This window comes from Vicugna pacos, chromosome 8 (genome assembly GCF_048564905.1).
Source record: "Vicugna pacos chromosome 8, VicPac4, whole genome shotgun sequence".
NCBI classification, from domain to species: Eukaryota; Metazoa; Chordata; class Mammalia; order Artiodactyla; family Camelidae; genus Vicugna; species Vicugna pacos.
The window spans coordinates 68107011-68129601 of NC_132994.1; the positions used below are offsets into that span (position 1 = coordinate 68107011).

Here is a 22591-nt window from a genome sequence, read left to right on the forward strand (position 1 = left end):
TTTTTCCGTTAGAGGTTATATGGTCTTTGAGGAGTTAGAATTACTTGTAACAAGAAGATATTTACTTCCAGAATTTACCCAGCGTATCTCCTGGATTAATTTTATTAGCTCCTGAAGCTAGAATAGTAACAACCAATTCATCCAAATGAATGCAGTTTTCAACATCTTTATAAAGGCTACCTCAAGAGGGAGCTCCTTGCAAGCCTTAGATCTATTCAGTTCTCTCAGGCCTGAAGCTTGATTTTGAAACATTTTCAGAGAATGGATTGTAGCGCTGTATGAAAAGAGAGGAAGTTCATGGAAAAGGCTCAAGAAAACAAAACAGAAGTTTAGGAATTTCAGTTCTTAGGATGGAGGCCGTGAAGATCCAGAGATTTAAATTTTTTTTAAACTACTATAAAGAGAACATAAAGAAAAACTTCCATAATCTTCAAGTACGTAGACTCGCAGGACTAGAAGGGCTCTCAAGAAGACAGGGAGCATTGTCTTTCCCTACTGATAAGGGCTTTGCGGGGGGGTGGGAAGGTGGGGGCTAGAGTCCCAGCTCTCCTCAGGAACCAGTTGCATAGTTTCATGTACTGATACAGTGTCCTGAGGCAGAGGGCATCAGGGTACTTGTTTCTGCTTCCTATAAAGTTGTGAAAATACAGTGTGGGACACAGTTAAAAGGCAAAAAGGAAATGAGAATGGAATTCTAAAAAATAATGACTTCAGAAAAAAGTAAGAAAGGAGGAACAGAGCAATTAAAACAAAACAAAAAACCCCCCAAAACTTAGACCAACAATAAACAAATCGGAGTAGCAGACTTAAACCCAACCGTGTCCGTAATGAACGTTAAGTGTAAATGGACTAAACGTTACAATTTGAAGGCAGAGATTATTAGACTGGAGAAAAAGAAAGACTCAAAGATGTGCTGCCTTTAAGTATAACTACAGGTAGGTCAAAGATAAAAGGGTGGAGTAAGCACATCTTACAAACAGTGTGCTTTAGGAAGCTGGAGTGGCCATATTAGTATAAGACAAACTAGACTTCAGGATGATGAATATTACCTGAGATAAAAGGACCAATTCTGCAGGCACATATAACAGTCATAAATCTGTAAATGTCTAGTAATAGAGCTTAAAATATGTGAAGCATATATGGACAGAATTTAAGGGAATTTTATACAAATCTACAATCACAGCTTGAGATTTTAGCATCCCTCTGTCACTCATTGACAGAACAACTAGACAAAAAAGCATTTCCACTCATCTAGGTTGGCCACCCCCCAGGGACTGAGCTGGTGGCAGCCAACGCGTGCTCTGCTCACAATAGGTTTTTATTTAATTTCCTTGGCTAATGAAGAAGCAGCTGTCTCTGCATCCTCTGTTGCCCAAAGGACGTCTTGAGATTGATTATAATTGCTGTGAGAATGAACCTGAGGTCTTTACCTTGGCAAGTGAGCTGCAGAGGATTTCCTCATCACTCGCACACTTGAGATCGACCCTGCAGCCTAGGCAAGATGAGTTTCTAGTGAACAGAGTAAATTGCTTCTGCCCAAGTAAGGCAAGGCCCCTTTCTCCAAGGATCGTTTTGTCAACTGCTAGAACGCCAGGCTGTCAGGGAAGTGGGCTTCTGCAAGGGCCCTTGTGCTCCGTGCTTGATTATGACGATGAGCCCTTGAGTTTGGGAGTGGAGTTTTACCTACACAGCTAAGTGGCACTTAAAATCAAAGACCCATTCATTCTCTCACAGCCATCCATGTCAAGCCCAGACTGTGTTGTGCCAGGAGCTACTTAAAATGATTATCAGCGTAAGGAGTGGTCTCACTCTCTGGGCTCCAGGCAGATCCCCTGCTCACCCTGTTACTTACCAATTCTCAGCCAGAGTATCTCCTGAGAAGAGATTTTTCAATTTCCTACAGTGATCGGAACTAACAGTTTTCCCAACCTGCAGAAATAATGGATTTGAAAATTAGGGATATGCTGGGAAGAGAGGTATAGCTCAGTGGTAGAGCTCATGCTTAGCATGCATATGGTCCTGGGTTCAATCCCCAGTACCTACATGAAAAAACAATTAAAAAAAAAAGAAATAAACTTTAGGGGGAGGGTATAGCTCAGTGGCAGAGCACAGGCTTAACGTGCACAAAGTCCTAGGTTCAATCCTCAGGACCTGCATTAAAAGAAAACAAAACAAAAAAAAAAGACAAAAGAAACATTTAAAAATGTATATTAAAAAAGAAAATTGAGGATACACAATCAAGATAATGCAGAGGTGTCATTTAGTTGAAAGCATCTTATGTTTCTGGATCATTTAAGCTACGTGTGGTTGGAGACACCAGCCCCCCTGGATTGGTCTGAAAGTAACTCTTATTTTGAAGTCAGTGTTTTCTTAGTTCTATGTAAGCCTTATTCCTTTATTTTCTAAATTAAAGGGAGTTTGAAAATAAAAGATCTGCTGTTATCCAACTCTATGGTGGCAGTATGTGCATCCAAAGTTAAGTTGAAATAAGAAGCCAAATTAAAGAGATCACACATGTTTGTTGTTTGGGAGACAAGATCCCAGACCAAATGCTATAGCTTGTTGAGCAAGGGGAAGTGGTCCCAAAATGTATTTCATAATTAGGGAGCTGGTTTCCAGTGAGATTTCATCTAGAGACCAATAACATACGTTCCATAAAATCCCACCCAGCGCAGGAGAAAGTCTGAAAAACATTAGGGACTAATCCATGGAAAAGAGACGGAGTAGCTGGGCTCATTTGTGAGTCATTCAGCCCCCACTGCCCTGAGACACTCGGGCTCCCAAGCCAGTCCTTTTATTTTTAGAATCAAGATTGTGATAAATGCAATGGTTGTTTCTTTTGTACAGTACATTTTGCCTCCATTGTTCTTTCCATCTGGTTTCCTCAGATAGGTTAGTAACTCTACCTGATGCCAAAGAGAGCCTTTGTGTGCCCCTTCAATCCTGGCCGGTCCCAGTGGCCGGTCCCCAAATGGAAGATGGCGTTTTTCCATTTTCTCTTTAGTGGAAGAAACAGAACATGAAAAAAGGACTTTTCCCTCCAGCCTCTGAAAAGGCCCTACCATTTTCCCCTAACTTTTATTACCGTTTAGATAATAAAAGGGGTGGGGGGAGTTATGGTATTATTTCAGAAATAATCCGACAAATCACCTAAATTAGTTACTTTTTTCTAATGATTTAATTACATCTTCCACAGCGGAGAAAGACATTTGGAGCCCATTTATTTTTATATAATAGATGTAGGAAAGAGGGAAAAGGCGACACATTTTTTTCTACTTTTTCCCTTTGAGTCAGGAATCATGGCACTTGAATGGAAAAAGAGCACAGGACTCTAGGAGGTCACTAATTATTAACTAATTTTGTGACCTGGAGCATCTAAGTCTCTTCTGAGCCTGTCTCCTCATCTGTAGGCTGCGGGGTTTTGTCCTTTCCCGTCTGCCTCGTGAAGCTGTGTGAGGCGAACACACTACAGGGGGGAGGCTAACACAGGTGAGGGGCTTCGTGGGTGGCAACGTAGTTGTCAGACAGCTCTTATCTATCAATCTTCGTTATAATCTGGAACTTTTCTTTCCACTCAGTTTTCCCTTCTCACTGCTTGTTTTTCTTTTCCCTAATTTCAGAACGTTATTCCTCCTATAGCATCTCCCTATTTTCCTTTTTCTATTTGCTCATTCACTTGGCAGGTCAGCTACTGTGTTTTTCATTTTTTACCATGTAACCAAGCTTCACTTATTTATTATCATTTTTTTAAAAAATCGAGGTATAGTTGATGTGCAATGTTATGTAAATTTCAGGTGTACAACATAGTGACTCACTACCTTTAAAGATTATATGCCATTTATAGTTATTATAAAATATTGGCTACATTCCCTGTGCTATACAATGTATCCTTATAGCTTATGTATCTTATACATAGTAGCTTGTACCTCTTACTCCCTCATACCTATCTTGCTCCTCCTCCCTTCCCTCTTCCTACTGGTAATCACTAGTTTGTTCTCTATCTCTGTGAGTCTGCTTCTTTTTTGTCATAGTTATTGTTTGTTTTATTTTGTAGATTTCCACATATAAGTGATAATGTACAGTATTTGTCTTTCTCTGACATTTCACTAAGCATAATACCCGCCAAGTCCATCCATGTTGTTACAAATGGCAAAATTTCATTCTTTTTTATGGCTGAGTAGTATTCCATTGTTTATACACAACATCTTCTTTATCCATTGATCTGTTAATGGGCACTTGGGTTGCTTCCATACCTTGGCCGTCGTAAATAATGCTGCTATGAACATTGAGGTGCATGTATCTTTTTGAATTGGTGTTTTAGTGTAATCAAGCTTTGAATATGAAATTCTTGTCTCCAGAACTATCTTTAACCATTTCTCTATAATCTTCCTGTTTTAGGGAATGAACCTTTCACATTTATTTTGCAGTTTTCTAAGGTTAACATCCTGTAGCTTTGCATTTGCTACTGAGAACTCAGGATTTGCTTTCTGGTTTGGGAACTTGACTGACTAATGACATGAGGATATTTCTCTCCCCGACTCCATTTCCTGGGGGTGATGGGTACCCCTGCCTTCAGTCTATCCTCAGAGCAACCAAGCAGGACTTCTGCCTCCAGCAACGAACTAGCATCCACCGGATTCCAAAGCTCGTTTTTTCCCCCTCCAGATGAAAGTCTCTTTTTAAAGAATGTTAACACCTGATTTGTTGTAAGCCATTCTGGAAAGTAGTAGTATCCTACATTGCCCTTATGCTCTAGTGCTTGAGAGTTGGTGGCCTGATTCTTCTTTTGAGGGTATGTCTCATTGATGTAATTCTAAAACAATTTTAAACCCATAGATTAAGAACATGTGTTTCTTCATGTCATACGTTAAGGGAGATTTTAATTCATTCTGAAATCTATACTGAAGAATGTCTTAAAGCAAAATTGCAGCTTTACAGCTTGATTAACTACAAATGACATCAAGTCTGAGTACAGTGATCCAGAGGGTCAGACCTGGGATTCTTTCTCTGAGAAAGACCTTGAGCCTTTTGTTGTGGGCAGGAGGGTGGGTCGAGTGGGGCATGTGATGAGGTGGAAAGATAGGTTCTCCTTCTCTGGGCTCAGGCTCAGAATGTCAGGAATGTTCTTCAAAGGTGGATCTGTCAGCGTGACCTTTGCTAACCCCTTCTTGAACCCCTTCATGTTTTATCTGCTATCTCTGGCAACATACGTCTCACATTTTTATTATCTCCAGTAGCACAGTGCTTCCTCTTTTTGTCCTGAAATTGCCTCTTTCCAGCTTGAAGGAGTGCTCTCTGCCTGTAGGACCAGGAAGCCATGACTCCATCTGCATTTTCTCCTTTCACTTCCACTTGATTTTGGAGGCTTTGATGCTATCTACTCAGCCTTTGTCAAGACTGAGAAAGCTAATTTGGGTTCAGAAAATGGAAAATTTTCAAAGGAGCCTTCCTCCATGAGCCAAATATCTTTTGAGCCAGGGTGCCACGGTCCTCATCGTCGACATGCAGGAGAACATCATGGTGACCGTTGACAAAGGGTTAAGCATCACAGACAGCCTTAGCAGAAGTCAGAAAAACAGGACCGATCCAAAACATATAACGCAAGCTCCAAAATAAGCCAGGCTCGCCCCTCTTAATGGGATCACTGCAGACATGCCAAATTCTACAGCTAGTCAATTGTATACATATGGTAAAACTATTCATACCATTCAGCATTTGCTGCAATGTGATTTTAATTACGTACAGATTGGGTAGCTGGAAGAAAGCACTGGAATGAAATAGAATAAAGTTAAACACAAGCCCTTTTATACATGGCCCTGGTTTAGGTTAGAACGTATGCAAATGACCGCGCCGAGGACAGGGGGAGGGCTGTGTGGTCTGGGGAAATTCTGGGAATGGGACACGCTCATCTTCAATCTGGGGACCCACTGTCAATCTGGAAGGAGAGCGTTTATGGAAACAGTGATCATACTCCTTTTGAAGTTGGAACTTAGGCTGATGTTTGTGCCTTATTACTCACGTTCATCCTGCCCCGGGACGGGGTTGTCTCTGCACGACGGAATTGCTCTCTGGGCAAACGTTGCCTTCATTTTGAAAGGCTGTGGGGTTGGATACAGCAGATGGGTAGTGTTTTGGGCCTTTTTTTTTTAAGTCCAGTATTATCCTTGTGTTTTTTTTTTTTTTTTTTGGTTTGTTTGTTTGTTTTGGGGGGTATTTAGGTTTATTTATTTATTATTATTTTTTAATGGAGGTGCTGGGGATTGAACCCAGGACCCTGTGCATACTAAGCATGCGCTCTACCACTGAGCTATATACTCCCCCCAGGATGGGTGGTTTTGAGACTTTTTCCCCTAGCTGTACCTTACAGGCTGTGTTCCTTGTTTCTCTGAAGTTAATTTTAACACAATGAATTCAAACATGGTGCTATTGGCTTCATTCAGGAAAAGAAACGGGAAGCAAAGCTTGCTTTAGCTGGGCTTTGGCCATGCAGAGGAGAAAACCATGTCTCTGGAATTTGCTTTTCTCAGACTTTAACAGCATAGCTTTGGTTTTCCTCATAAGTTACCAGAATGGTTTTGACTGGCTGAATCCCTTTGGGGTAAGCCACTCTGAATTCCAGCTTCTCCTTTGAGAAATGAGAATACATCCAACCCTGCCCAGAGCCAACTCACTGAGGTTTGCCTGAGACTTCACGACCCAAAGCTGGTCCACCCCAGACCCTGCCCACAGTGCTGCTGTGACCACCCAGAGGAGAGAAGATGGGGTTAGTGTAACAAGGAGAAGAACTGACCCCCAGTTTTCTGGATCCTGTTTTGGGATCCCATCAGGCCATTGAAAGAGGGGACGAGCCCAATATCCCTGCCTTTGCCTGTGAGATGCGAGGACTAGGAACTCAACCTATTAAAGGGGCAGGTCGAGGGCTGGATCACGCGTGGAAGCTTCTCCTCCTCTGTATCCTTGGAGAAGGAGGCAGTGCAGAGGGAACCACCCCCCACCCTGGTCATGGCTGGGGAGTGGGAGGACCAGTGGGATCCCAGTTGCTGGGGAGGGAACCACATCCCCCACCACCGCCTCTGGACAGGCGAGCAGCAGCCACCTCCCTCTGCCCCCCAGCCCCATCATGGCTCGTCTGGATGGCAGCTCAGCAGCGGGGAGTGTCTGTGACCATGTCCAGCCACCTCTCCATATTTATGAATGTTTATTTACAGATGCTAATCTGCAGATATACACACTCTAGCCTAGTTTTCTATTGTCTGGGCTTTGGCTCAGTGATTTTTCTTGGCCAAGTCACCAATTGTAGCCTAGAGGGAGCTGTGGGCTAATTAATTAATGCACTAACTAGTTAATTTAAGTTCCTCCATAATCGCTGTCTGTGGGTTGAAATGTCTCACACTTGGGCAAATGGCAGGGCTGTCAGTGAACCAAAGTGGCCTCCAGATCATGAACTTCTTGAGGGCAGCAGCCACATCTTACCCTCTTGTGTGTGATAAATGAAAACTAGATGAATGACCCTAAAATTAATTACACTTAGCTGAACTGGATTTTTAATGAACTACTGTAATATGTTCAGCTACATGAAAATGACATCTATCGGTCATACAAGTCAGTTTCTCCACATTTAAGAAGGAACGGCAGGAGGGAGGGAAGAAGGAAGGTCTCTTGTACTTAACTTTGAATCCAGATTCCTCATTTCTTCTTTCATATTTACTCAATATATTGGCTCTGGGCAATGTTTACCACTTCTAGAAGCCACTTCCACGGAGCCCGGGTTCTTACTTACCAAAATCAAGAGAAGCCAGAGATACTGGCGTTAGCTGCAGAGGGTCTTTTGCTGTGCACAGCAGCCCAAAGAATCAGCTTTGTTCATAGAGTGATGCAGTCCTTTTCCCGTTGCTACCCGGCCCTGTCCTCTGTTGAGACTGCAGTCCTTGTGGCAGGGGATTGGCTCAGCCACAAAGAGGCCATCCTGCCCCGTACTAGGAAGCGGACAGGCTCACAGGAGTGAGGCGGCACAAAAGAGGTGACTGCTTTAGGTGGGGTTTGGCTCAGCCCTTCACTCTGGGGACCAATTTTCCCCTACCGACCTTTACCACTCTGCATTCAGTTCCTAATCCACTTGAGTTCCTGACGGTAGGGGAGGAGGCTAGAGAAGCCACGACTCCTGAAAATATAGAGGCTGCCCTCAACGTAGTAGAGAACATAGGCATTGAAACCACGACTGAGCACAATGTAAGAGTTTGCTAGGGTAGAAGCAGCCCTGAAAAAGAAGCAGATATTATGCCCAAGAGTATCAGGAAAGGCCTTACGGCAGAGGGGATATTGGGCAGGGCCCTTGAAGGATAAACGGAGATTCACTGGGCAGAGACTCGGGGAGGGCAGTCCAAGCACTGGAGGTGAAGTAAAAATAGGCAGGTATCAAAGAAACTGGTACATTTTTAAATAGCAAAAAATCAGCATAATTGGAATACAGGAAAAACGGGGGAGTGGGAATTCACTGCATGTGAGATGGGTACACCAGTTTGGGGCCCAATCGAGGTCACTGTGGTCAATTAAAATGATTTATTTACATGTCCATATCTCCTGCCAACGTGTTTGCACCCTGAGGTCAGGGAATGGGTTTTACTGACTGTCTTCCGTCGTCCTGAATCCCACTGTGCTTTTAAGAGGACTCGGTGAGTTTTCATGAAGTGGGTGCATGAGTGGATAGTGGTGGTATTGGAAGTCATTTTAGCCCAGTCCGATGAGCTGATTGGACTAGAAACTGGGCATGTATCACAGTGATTTGTCTGGACTTTAATCTCTTGGGAAATATAGAGGCGTTAAACAGAAGTGGTCGAAGCCTATCTGTGTTTGAGGAAGTAATTCTGGCTATAATGTGACAGATTCGTTGGGAGAGACTAGAAGTTGGAAGGCCAGTTAGAAAACAGCTGTAATGGTTCAGAGGAGATATTAGAAGACCTGAGAGGGTGGAATGAGGAGGGGGATATCAAAGATCACTGTTAAATCAAGTGAAGCGAAGTCTGACTTTCAAGTGGATTTATACTCAACGATTGAAAGGAAAAGAGCTCCTAACACTTGGGCACTAAACATTAACTTATTGATGTTGGTTTAGATTAATGAAACTCAGCGACTAAGAGTTGGGTAATCAATAAGATTTCCATGGACATATGATAGAACAAATTGGTTTACATGGAATTTGTAATAAACATATTGCTTTTGTAATACACATAATATGCATATAGACAAGTAAAGAATGTATTCTGGTGTTGTAAGTATAATCAGGGCTGCCACATGTGGCCTCACAGGTTGCGCACTGCACAAGTCTAGGAGGCAACACTAGTGATAGCAGAAGGTCACTCCATAAAGCTCCTGTGTGTCCTTCTTGGTCTTCAGCTCAACACATTCGTAGACTGTTGCTTTTAGCAACAAAGGAAGGTGTTTAGGGTGGGAATTTCATAGACTTGTAGGTTTTAATGGTCTGATCGAAGCCCTTCTATGGCCAGGTCATTAGTGTTGGATGTGTCTTGGGGAGAGGGTACCTTTTGGAGTTGAAAATGAGAGTTTTTCTCCTTTTAAAGAACTTGAGAGATTCTGCTCTTATCCCACCTTCTGACAGCAATGGGAGGACTCAGCTTTTTGTTGGTGGTGATGTTTTAAGGCTCCCTGGTGTGTAATATGTCCCACGCCGCGGTGCTCAGCGTTACTGGGTCTCATTGAGAGTGAGTAAGGCAGGATGACACGTGGATGCAGCCATTGGAAGGGACGGATTCATAGAAGTGGGTGAAGAAAACACCGTCCCTTATATTCTTTCACAACAATCCTATGTTGCTTTAAAACTGGTGTGGATTTTGCTCACATGCTTCAGGGGAAATAGCTTCAAAAGGCGATGGACCAGAGTGTAGGTTTGGCTGCGCTCCCCTGCAGCCCGCCCAGGCTGAGGTTTCTAAACCAGCCAGTGCTTCTCAGTGGCCCAAGACTCGGCTTGGAGGATGCAGAGCCTCTGCAGAATGTGTCAGAGGAGTGTCTTTTTACATGTCGGACTGCCAAGGGCTCATGGAAGGGAAAGCGGCCCAGATGCCCCGAGTTGTAGACAATCTCCAGATACTCGGGCCCTGGGGACCCAGTTGCAGAGCTGTGGTCTGGACTGGGGCCTGGGCGCGGCACAGGTAGGGTCCAAAGATCTGTGCTTCTGCGCATTTATTCATCTCGTGGAAACATGTGAGGCTGCCTCCTCCAGGGCCGGGCATTTATTTGAAAGAATGTTAGAAAGGAAATAGATTGCTTACCATCTTCCTCCCTCTTTGGGCGTGTTTATTGTGATTGGAAAGCATTCTCGGCCACGTGGCTGTGGCTTTCTCCCCAAGCCTTTGTGCTCCTCTGTTAAACAGCCTTCCGTGCAAATAAACAGAAAATGGCGAAGTATTTTATTCCCCTGCAGAAAAAGGAGCGGAGTTAGACCCTGGAGAACTGGGATGGAGTAGAGACGGCCCGTGTCCTGCGCGCTGCGCTTGCCCCTCCCCAGCCCGCGGTGCGGGGTCGGGAGGGACGGCGGGGGGGGGGGGGGGGCCCGCCGGCGCTGGCCCGGAGCCCAGGCCAGGTGTTCGGCAGTAAACTGGCGGTTCCAATTTGTTGTTTGCAAGAACTTACCTGGGGTTTACCTGACTCTTCCTGTTGGAAGAGGAAATTTTGAGCTGCTCTGAACTTGATTAAAATCTGAAAGCGAGAACTAAAGCTGAATAACATGTGCATTTGGGGGACCATCTATTTTAAATTTGAGTTCCAAAGCGAGTGAAACCTCCATCCGTCGGTACAATCGATTAGACTGATGTGCCATCAAAATCATTTCGAGGGGAGGGCATAGCGCAGTTGTAGAGAGCATGCTTAGCATGCAGGATGTCCTGGGTTCGATCCCCAGCACCTCCATTAAAAAAAAAAAGACAGAAAATTAAAAAAGAAATCATTTTGAACACATTCTTAGGAGGAGCCAGATGTTACTCAAGACCGCTCAGTGACTGATCCAGCGTACACTGCACCAGAGCCCCTGAGAATGCCGCCTTCCATGTAACAAATGAAGAGAACATGGGTTTAAATTTTCATTCTTTTTGTCCTCCTCGACCAGGAAAAAACAGCTGATTATTATACCATTAGTTCCGTATTTCAAGCAAATAACTTCTTAATGTAAATTCTTTTAGATTAAGGGGGTGGGGCGTCCACAGATACAGAAAGGCACACAAAGCAGGTTAACAGCTTAATGAATTATTCTAAGGGGACACCACCGAAGCCAAGAAATAGGACTTTCCTTCTGCCCCCAGCAGCCGCTTCTGTGTGCTCAACCCTCTCAGACCCTCTTCTCCCCAGGAGTAACTGCTCCACTGAACTCATATGGTAACCACTTCCCTGTGCTTCACTTTCAGTAGTTTAATTACTCAATTGTGCATCATTTCTAGATTTGAAAGTTTAATCTTGCCTGTTTAAAAATACTTAATAAAACTGTCGATACTTCTTCCAACTCTTTATAATTTATCTATTGAATGACCTTTAAGTAGGACTTAAAGTATTTAAGTTAAATTCCACCAGCAACCCACTCACTTTAGTTACCTTGTGTTACCTATAATTTTGAGACTTTTTTTTTGCCAACATAGCGGTAACACCTAGTTTTAATTGAAACGTGGTAAAACCTAAAAATAGATATCATTTAAAAGGCTGAGAAGCCAAAAAATCTTCTTTTGAATCCAGACTAGCAGTTGAAAGACCGAAATTTTTTGGCTGATGTTCAAGGAGAGCTTTTCATTTCACCACTGATTTTGTGATGTGTGTGGTTATAACAGATATAATCACTACATTACATAAGATCATCTATATTCTGGACAAAGAACAGAACAGAGCTATGGCTCTGTATGAAAAAGCAAACCAATATACAAGATCTTGTGGTAGCTCACAGCAAAAACAAATGTGACAATGAATATATGTGTGTTCACGTATAACTGAAAAATTGCACTCTGCACTGGAATTTGACACAACATTGTAAAATGACTATAACTCAATAAAAAATGTTTAAAAAATTAAAAAAAAAGAAAAAGCAAACCAACAACCCAAATCACAAGCTTAGAAGCTAAAAACCAAGTGCTCTGTGGGGTGGGGATAGAGCTCAGTGGTAAAGCGTGAGCTTAGCACGCACGAGACCCTGGGTTCCTTCCGCAGCACCTCCATTAGAAACGACAACAAACGCGGGCTCTGGTGTCGCCGGGATCTGACTTCCTATTTCCATTCTGACACTGTGGGATGCTGGGCAAGTCAGTTTCTCTGCTCCTGCTGCTCCATCTGTACGGAGAAGATCACAGGACTGAATTATTAATCAAAGTCCATCTACACTTCTGTTATGAAGAGTGATTATTTATTAAGGTCTCAGCCTTATTATTAATCTTGATTCTTGAACATGTTAGTTAAATCTGAGTCCTTGGTTTAAAAATAATAAGGTATGAAAACCAACATACTCTGGAGACATCAAATGTTATTTCACTTACTTGCAGATACTAATATTTAAAAATTTTTACCTGATAATTTATTAGCATTAATAATAATAGCTAAAGTGAACACTTGCAGAATACCTCTTAGTTCATGAAAATGCTTTCATGTGGACTATTTGCTTCTAAATAGAATAAAAAATCCTACCCTAATTATTTCTCCTGCTTTCAACATGGGCCAGTGTCCTCTCCTCAGCCATAACCCATAGTGAAGAGGAGCTGATTAAAGACGTTTCTTTTGCACAGATCTGACCCACGTGATAGGGAATAGACATAAACCCTAAACATCTCATTGTTATTTTTCTGTACATTGCTGGAGCTGTTTCTTCTGTGTGGTACCCAAGTCTTGTCATCATCCCATAAGTATGCACCATGAAAAAAATATGGGTTAAATAATGGATAAGATAATTAATCTTGACATCATCTCATGTTGTTGCTAGTTAAGCGATAAATACGCAATAACCAAGTCCCCAAAATGACACAGCGAATTTGACCGCTGCCCTGAGCTATGTCTTATTGCACAGTCACTTAAACCCGCGTCAGAGAGGCTTATAACATGAATGACTGGGTTATTCTGTAGGAAGAATTTTTTTCTCTTGCCTTGAATCCATACTCAGAAAGTTGAGAAAATACCTCCACATGGTGGTCTTGCGGATTGCCACAAACCCTCAGCCTGTAAGCATGAAATCTAGACTATGTCTAGAGGAAGTTGTATTAAAAGAACAGAAAATTAAGTAACTATTTTATCCTAATAAGGGAGGTCGCAGAAAGCTGACTTCCCAAAGGAGGCGCTGCTCTCAAGATTAAGACCATTTAAAGGAACCCAAGCCTAGCTCCCTGGCTTCCGCCTTCCAGACTCTTCTGCATTCTCTGTGCAGTGGGATGGTGGGAATTAACAGAGATTCCAGCAGCTCCCGCAGTCCTAGCGATTAGGGCTGGATTTGGGTTCCATCTTCTTGAGGTTTAATCCCTTTCTCCCAAGTCCGGTTCCATTGGTGCAAATGCAAACGTCTGGTGTCATTGTGCCTTTTGTGGTTTCATAGGTGCCACCCCTTTTCCCAGACTCTGGGAGGAGGGGCCCCCTCTGTTTTCCTCTCTAGACCTGGAAATGTCACACCAGCCTTTCTCAAGCTCTTCCTAGCTCTGAGCATTAGACGTAGGCATCCCATCCTTGAAAGGCTTGTCTTTGGTAAGGAACCAAAATCGTACCCAGCTTACTGTGGAGCTAAGGGCTAATTAATCTGCAGACACAGTGCCTCCTCTTCGCTCTCACCATTTTGTATGAACTTCTAATAGAGTGCTTGTCACTTTGGTCTATAACTTGAGAGCTCTCACAGTTTTTTTCCCACCACCACTTACAAAAGAAAATACATTTTCCATTGCAAACTAGTACACACGGATATGTCTGTATATACATGATCGATACAGATATACAGACAGATATCTGTGTGAGTTTCTGTACTGTTACTGCATGCACTCTGATATTTTCCTTTTGTGCTATTCTGTTCTACTTTATTCGCTCATTCATTTATTTTGAATGCTGATCAGGACTCAGTAAATTGGTTTCATGATCTTCTGTCTAACTGGGTCACAGGCTGCTGTTGGAACAACACAGTTGTGACTGATGTGCCTGGCTCTCCCCGGCCCCGTCCCTGTGAGACTGTGACCTCACTGTGGGTAGGAATCGGAGCTTGTCTACGTCTCCTTTGTGTACTGAGCCACCTTGGTGTCTGGCAGGTAGCAGATGCTCAGATAAATACTACTTGAAATAGTAGTATTTGTGAAATAGGTAAAATGGAAAAGTGCCCATGCATACCCGGGGGCAGTCGTGAGAACTGAATGAGATCATGTATTTAAAGCAGAGAACACAGGGCTTAGCACCAACATATGCTTAATGAACACACGCTTTTTTCTGGTTTACTAGAACTAGCTCTCCCTTTAACGGGCCATCTGACTGCACTGCAGTTTCTTTAAGTGTCATGAGAGATTTGAACTCCATTAGCCTAAAGCCTCAAGCAGCTTAGGCACCTTGAGATTTTCCAAGATGCCATGGAGCCAGGGACAGACCAGCCTTCAGGGAGAGCAGTTTCTTCTGGAGTTTAGCCCAGCCAGGCTCTGGCTGTAAATGGGACGGTCAAGGGGGACAGTCCGTTTTGTCGTACCCTAGTGGAACTCATTTCTCCATGAAAAGTAGAGACGAGCTCGTTACTAGAATTTCTTTGCAAGAATGAAAATGACTTCTACATTTAAGAAGACTATAAAATAAGTTTAAAATCAACAGGAAATGCAGAGTGTTTTGTGACTCAAAAGTCTTCAGTCAAAGGTATTATTTCTTGCAGCAACATGGATGGACCTAGAGATTATCATATTAAGTAAAGTAAGTCAGACAGAGAAAGACAAATATGATTTGATGTCACTTATATGTGGACTCTAAAAAAAGATACAAATTTTATTTGCAAACCCGAAATAGACTCACAGACATAGAAAACAAACTTATGAATTTATTTACAAAACAGAAACATACAGACATAGAAAACAAACTTATGGTTACCAGGGGAAAATGGGAGGGGAGGGATAAATTAGGAGTTTGGGATTAACAGATGCACGCTACTGTATATAAAACAGATGAATAAAAAGGACCTACTGTATAATATAGGGAAGTAACTATATTCAATTTCTTGTAATGAGCTATAATGGAAAAGAATCTGAAAATAAATATACATATCTATCTGTTTATGTATAACTGAATCCCTTTGCTATACACCTGAAACTAACATTGTAAATTGACTACACTTCAATAAAAAACAAGAATTAAAAAAACGTATTATTTCAGAACGACAACACCTACGTTAAGTCTGATGTAGCCGAAAAAGCACTAGTCAAAGAACTTCATGTTCCATCAGTAACTGGCCACCAGATAGTGAGAGGGACAGCCTTTCTGGATCTTGTTTCTTCATTTCTGAAAGGGAGCATGGTACCCATTCCCCAAATTCTGTGATCCTGAATATGAACTTCAAAGTCCTTCATTGCACATTTCCCAGATCATATGAACCAATGAGATAACATTTCACTGAAAACATAGCTGTAGCATCTGAATCAAATACAGCGCCTACAACTTTTTCTCTCTGGAACCATTTCTTGCCACTCTCACGTAGAAATCCTAAATGATGCTTTAGCTGACTGGATCCCCAGAGTGAAGGGTCAGGTTATCTGTTATCTGCATACATCATACTTTAAAAATCAGGCTTTTGCCTGAATCGTCCTTCATCTTGTCCATGAACTGTGAGCTTTCTGTTTAATGAGGTGTGAACTGATCATCCACATGGGAGTCATTTAACAAACCCACTTGTTTTCTTCCAGGACAGAATGACTCAGAAGATAACAGAGCTTCTAAGTCCAGCAGAACATGAAGTCTTTCCTCTTCGTCTTCCTGGTTCGCATGTAAGAAGGTCAGTAGTGAATTCCATTTGCTACCAGCTCGTACCTGTCTTGTCGGTTCACAATGTATGGGCTGTCCTGAAGTCAGCGGGTGGTTCAGGACGTCTTGCCGGCATCAGACCCCTGTAACTGCTGTGGTATGAAAGTCAAGGTTTTTTCAGATGTCTAGGAGAAGTAAAACGCTGGGTGTGGAGAGGTTATCAGGGCACTTCTGTGCCACCAGCTCCCTAACACAGAAGTTTCTCCTTTGCTCCTTCTCAACACTGCCCACCTCTGCCCCCCGCAGAGAATCTGATGGAAAAGAAAATCGGATAATCAGGGGTTCAGCTTGAAAGGTTAAGCTCCCTGCCAAAAAGGGTCAAAAAGGACTCCTTTTCCTTTGCTGTTTTCAAAATGAACATATAGCCAGCTTCCACACAACGCAGAGGGTGGTGTCAGAGAGAAAAAGGAGCATCAGAAACGGTCTTTTTTTCCTCCTTTGTTCTCTATGGCTCGTATTAAAATACCTCCATATCAGGGTTTGTGTGTGTGAGTGAGTGAATGTGTGCGAAGCACCAGGGACGGTGACAGATGTGTCGTCAGCGTGGTCTCAGCGTTGTGTATTACCAGTGCGTGTCACACTAGAGGTTCAGTTCAGGGAAACCGGGCATTTTCCCCTTGCAAATCAGAGCTGTGTGTATTGCAACAATGATTTGTAGCTAATAGATAGTTTCTGGATGTTTTAGAATGTTTTGCTGAAGGAAATTGACTACACATACAACATTCCATGAAATCTCAGGGTTTTCTACAGTCAGTCTTCATTAAAATCTGTAGGCCAGGAAGGCATCCCCACTGCTCTGATTCCAGTTGCTTCTAAGCTTGTAGGACTTTCAGATGCTTCTAAAACTCTGGCTTCATTATGGTTTCCTTTAGGGCACTTTCTTAGTTGGCCTTGGCTGCTATAACAGACATTTATTTCTCAGAGTTTTAGATGCTGAGGGGTCCAAAATCTTGGCACCGGCAGATTTGATGCCAGCTTCCTCGCAGATGATGCCTTCTTGCTTGTGTCCTCACATGGGAGAAGGGCCAAGGGAGTTCTCTGGGGTCTCTGTTATAAAGGCACTGATCCCAATATTGTGGGCCTCATCCTCGTGACCTAATCACCTTCCAAAGACTTCAGCTTCTTAAACAGTCACCAAGGGGGCTAGGATTTCAACCTGTGAATTAAGAGAGGATGTGAACATTGAGCCCATAGCACCTCCACGCCTGTGCCTCTGCAATATCTGTGCCACGTGAAGACATGGGGAGGGGATCCCCCCAACTTCCTCTAGTGTAAAGGATGGAGCCTCTGAGCCCGAATCTCCAGGAGATGTCAGTCTGTATTCTCTGGCCAACTCACCGGTATTCTCAACGGAAGTGCTCAGATGCCACTGGTCTTATCGCGAAAACCCAGAGTTGTGGTCCACTCGTGGGAAGGAGCAAGGAGCTCACAGCACTGCTGCCCTAGCCCTCTGATGTGGCCTCTGTGCACTTGCCCTGGGGGCCTACGGGCCATCTGCTGTCTGTCCACAGTCCCTACCGGCAACATGAGTAGCTGTCCCAGGCCAGGGCCTTCCTGCAAAGATGCAGCTCCAGCCTGGAGACTGGCCCCAGCTCTTGGAGTTCCAAGACATTCTCATTGCTCACTCCTGGCGCCCTGCTGTCTGTCCACATGCTCTCCAGGCAGCAGGCACCATCACAGGGGTCTGCCTCTGGCTCAGAGGGACTTTGGACATAGAGGAACCCCATATGCAGAAATCTGGGCCATTTAAATGTGTAACATCTGGACCTGTCTCCTGTGTGTGTATTTCCCACTGGGAGCTTTGATGAACACACCCAGGATTAAGGATCGTTAACCTTCCTTAATCCTGCTCCTTCCTGTAGCTCCCAACCAGCCTCCTCAGGTGTGGTCCACAGTCAAGTTTGCTGGTCCTTTCACATTTTCTTTCTTCGTATCTGTACTCTGCAGCCTGGTCTCTGCTCTACTGAGGTGTTTTATTGGCCATGAATGATCTCCTTTCAAAAAAGTGCCACATCTTTCCTCATTCTCATTCTGTTTCCTTTCTTCCTTGGCTGTTGCCCCCACCCCTGCCCTTTCTGCAGGAAGCTTACGCCCCAGAGCCTGGCCTGGTTTCCTTGGCTCCCAAGCAGATCTTGCCAGATGCCCTGGTCTGGACCCGCTCCTCCCCCATGGGATCTCCCATAGGATCCCCCATAAGCGGATTTGAGGGTGTGCCCAGGAGCTCACCCCTCTTCTTCTAGGGATAGTTTTGACCTTTTCAGAGAAGTCACTGCAAGGGTGATGTCTAGACCTGCATCTCTAGCCCTGACTTCCCTTCTGAATTACAATTGCCGTCTGGATAGTTCAACCTTAGCATATCTCAAACTCTCAAATTTTTCCTTTCCCACCTCCTTTCCCTGGTAACCATGAGATTGTTTACTATGTCTGCGAGTCTGTTTTGTAGATGAGTTCATAGTGTCCTTTTTTTCTTTCTTTTTTAGATTTCACATATGAGTGATATCATATAGTATTTTTCTTTCTTACTTCATTTAGAATGACAATCTCCAGGTCCATCCACATTGCTATAAATGACATTATTTTATTCTTTTTTATGGCCGAGTAGTATTCCATTGTATATATGTACCACATCTTTTTTTTTTCCTTTTTTTTTCTTTTTTTTTTTACAGTGAAGTACCTTTATTTTTTTTATATTTCTTTTTTTTACATTTTTTTATTGATTCATAATCATTTTACAGTGTTGTGTCAAATTCCAGTGTTCAGCACAATTTTTCAGTCATTCATGGACATATACACACTCATTGTCACATTTTTTTCTCTGTGATTTATCATAACATTTTGTGTATATTTCCCTGTGCTATACAGTGTAATCTTGTTTATCTATTCTACAATTTTGAAATCCCAGTCTATCCCTTCCCACCCTCTACCCACCCCCCCGGTAACCACAAGTCTGTATTCTCTGTCCATGAGTCTATTTCTGTCCTGTATTTATGCTTTGTTTTTGTTTGTTTTTGTTTTTTAGCTTCCACATATGAGCGATCTCATATGGTATTTTTCTTTCTCTTTCTGGCTTACTTCACTTAGAATGACATTCTCTAGGATCATCCATGTTGCTGCAAATGGCATTATGTTGTCGGTTTTTATGGCTGAGTAGTATTCCATTGTATAAATATACCACATCTTCTTTATCCAGTCACCTGTTGATGGACATTTAGGTTGTTTCCATGTCTTGGCTATTGTAAATAGTGCTGCTGTGAACACTGGGGTACATGTATCTTTTCAAATTATATTTTCCTCCAGATATATGCCCAGGAGTGGAATTGCTGGATCATATGGTAAGTCTATTTTTAGGTTTTTGAGGACTCTCCATACTGTTTTCCATAGTGACTGTACCAATTTACTTTCCCACCTGCAACATAGGAGGGTTCTCTTTTCTCCACATCCTCTCCAGCATTTATTGTTTGTGAACTTTTTAATGATGGCCATTCCAACTGATGTGAGGTGATATCTCATTGTAGTTTTGAGTTGCATTTCTCTAACAGTTAGTGATGTTGAGCATCTTTTCATAAGCTTATTGGCCATCTGTATGTTTTCTTTGGAGAAATATCTGTTTAGGTCTTCTGCCCATTTTTTGATTGGGTTCCTTGTTCTTTTTGATATTAAGCTGTATGAGCTGTTTGTATATTTTGGAAATTAGTCCCTTGAAGGTTGCCTCATTTGCAAATATTTTCTCTGTTCTGTAGGTTGTCTTTTCATTTTGTTGATGGTATCCATAGCTGTGCAAAAGCTTTTAAATTTAATTAGATCCCATTTGTTTACTTTTGCTTTTATTTCCATTAATCTAGGAACTGGTTCAAAAAATATATTGCTGTGATTTCTGTCTGAGAGTGTTCTACCTATGTTTTCCTCTAGGAATTTTATAATATCTGGTCTTACATTTAGGTCTTTAGTCCATTTTGAGTTTATTTTTGTATATGATGTTAGAGAATGTTCTAATTTCAGTCTTTTACAAGTAACTGTCCAGTTTTCCCAGCACCAATTGTTGAAGAGACTGTCTTTTCTCCATTGTGTAGTCTTGCTTCCTTTGTTGTAGATTGGTTGACCAAAGGTGCTTGCGTTTATTTCTGGACTGTCTATCCTGTTCCATTGATCTATGTGTCCGTTTTTGTGCCAGTACCATACTGTTTTGATTGCTGTAGCTTTGTGGTATAGTCTGAAGTCAGATACCATGATTCCCCCAGCTCCATTCTCCTTTTTCAAGACTGTTTTGGCTGTTTAGGGTCTTTTGTGTTTCCATACAAATTTTAACATTTTTTTATTTCAGCTCTATGAAAAATTCATTGCTCTAAGAAAAATTCATTGATAATTTTATAGAGATTGCATTGAATCTGTATATTGCCTTGGATAGTATGGCCGTTTTAACAATATTGATTCTTCCAATCCAAGAAGACAGTATTTTTTTCTATCTGTTTATGTTGCCTTCACTTTCTTTCATCAGTATCTTACAGTTTTCAGAGTTTGGGTCCTTTGCCTCCTTGGGTAGGTTTATTCCTAGGCATTTTATTCTTTTTGGTAAGTGGGATTTTTTCCTTAGTTTCTTTTTCTGCTATTTCCATTGTTAGTGTATAGAAATGCAACTGATTTCTGGAGGTAAAAGGACTTTTAAAATTAACTTTAGACAGAAGACAGTGAGAATGGAGGCAGACAGGTACCTTGCTGGAGGAGTCAAGCATGAGTTGAGTGGCCAGTTTTTTGTAGATATCACAGAGGCCATTGAGTGAGCAAAGGGGAGCCTGCATTAGGTGACCCCTCCAGCCCAGCAAGTCAATGATTCTATGAAACAGGTTTTGAAATTCTGTCTGGGGTCCACAAACATCCAAGGATGTGAACTAGTAAGATAATTCTAGAATTGGAAAGATTGGCTACTGAAACATTATCAGTAATTATTGCTTTTCACCTAAAAGGTATGATGCAGCTTCCAAAATGACTGAATTTATTCCCAGGACGTAGTTTATTTTCTGGGAGAATCTGATTTGTCCAGTGTGCACCTTCATTCACTTCACTAATACACCGCACTTAACCAGCCCCTTTCATCTGTGGGTCTCAAAGGATTTTATGAGCACTCATTCATTCTCACGTGTGACTTTGAATTTATTTGCACACTTGCGAAATGGATAGTAAATGATTTCACACCTGGGCAAAGCCAGACTGCTGAGATGGTGTCACCTGGGCGTCTGACTGCTGGTGGCTGAGACTCTGACCTGGTGCCTGAAGGAATTCCAACCTCTTCCCCCCTTTTAGTCCTGCCACTGATGCCAGGTCTTCTTCTGACACTCAGCTATTCAATAAGGTAAATTAAAAGGTAGAATTAAATTGGGAGAACTTTCCAGACTTCTACTCAGTGGCTGGGTTTGAGAATTGCATATCCCATCTGGCATTGTCTTGTATTCTGTCCCACACACAAACTCACACACAAAGCCAGAGCTGTTCGGAAGGTTCCGAGACAGCATCAAACACTTTACTCTCGCCGCCCCGCACCCTACGTCCCACTGCTCCAGCCCCAGTTAGCACTTAGCACTGTTTAACTAGTACTAGGAATTCCTCTGGGGACAGGGAGGAAGGGGCCCTCCCATCCCCTGCGGTTCTGACTTGGACACATTTTAATAGTTAACATCTAAGTATAGCCTGCTGCCCCCATTTCCTCTCCATCCCACCCATCTTAACCCCCTACCGTCCAGCTTACACCCTCTCCCCTCCACCGAAGTCACTTTTTAAGAATCTTTGATGACCTCCTCGTGGAATTTCACAAGGCATCTCTTGGAGTTGTTCCGCTTGACCTCCCCGACCCTGTTGCCCACCCTGTCCTCCCCCAAAGTCTCTTTTGCGTCGACCTCTGTGGCCCTGAACCCCCGTTGTGCTTTGCCCTCTCTGACCAGTTCCGTTTCTCGCTCAGAGGACATCCATTAGTCATGTGGTCCTTGGGCTTCTCTGACCCTCTTTACCTCCTGCAGGGATGGCGCTGGCTCCGCGCTCCCAGACTGATGAGCCCAGAGACCCTGTTCACACTGCCCTTCCTCTCATCTTCCATGTCCAGTGGCCCACGGGGTTCCTGTTTTCCCCCGGAAATAGCTCTCTGCAGTCACTGGAATCTCCACTCGGGCCCCTTGACCGACAGCATTGTCCCCCGAAGTCTTTTGATCATGGACATTAACAAACTATGTTTATATAGTTCGCTCTCCCAATTTTGTTTATTCATGTATTACATACTATATTAATCTGCTGGTGCTGCCACAGACTAGGGAGCAGAGAACAGAAAGTTAATTTCTCACAATTCTGGAGGCCAGGAGTCCAAGGTCAAGGTGCCTTCAGGGTTGGTTTCTGACGAGAGCTCTTCCTGGCTTGTGGACGGCCACCTCCCTGTGGCTCACATGGCCTCTTCTCTGTGTGTGTGCAGAGAGAGGTGGGGTGCGGGGGGCGGACAAAGACATGGCGGGGGAGAGGGGGAAAGGGAAGCAGAAATGTAGGTGGGGGAGACAGAGAAGACACAGAGGGAGAGAGGAGAGAGGCCTGGTGTCTCTTCCTCTTTTTATAT

At 43.0% G+C, this 22591-nt stretch overlaps 1 protein-coding gene across 3 annotated transcripts in view; it reads left to right on the plus strand.

Annotated features, from left to right (window-relative positions):
• SCAF8 (SR-related CTD associated factor 8) overlaps nucleotides 1-22591 on the plus strand; it is a 200908-nt gene that overhangs the window by 155834 nt on the left and 22483 nt on the right. For all 3 annotated transcript variants that reach the window (XM_072966093.1, XM_072966091.1, XM_072966092.1), the window contains one exon: nucleotides 15885-15973. The gene's annotated coding sequence lies outside the window, so the exon portion shown is untranslated. The remainder of the gene's footprint in view (nucleotides 1-15884; nucleotides 15974-22591) is intronic.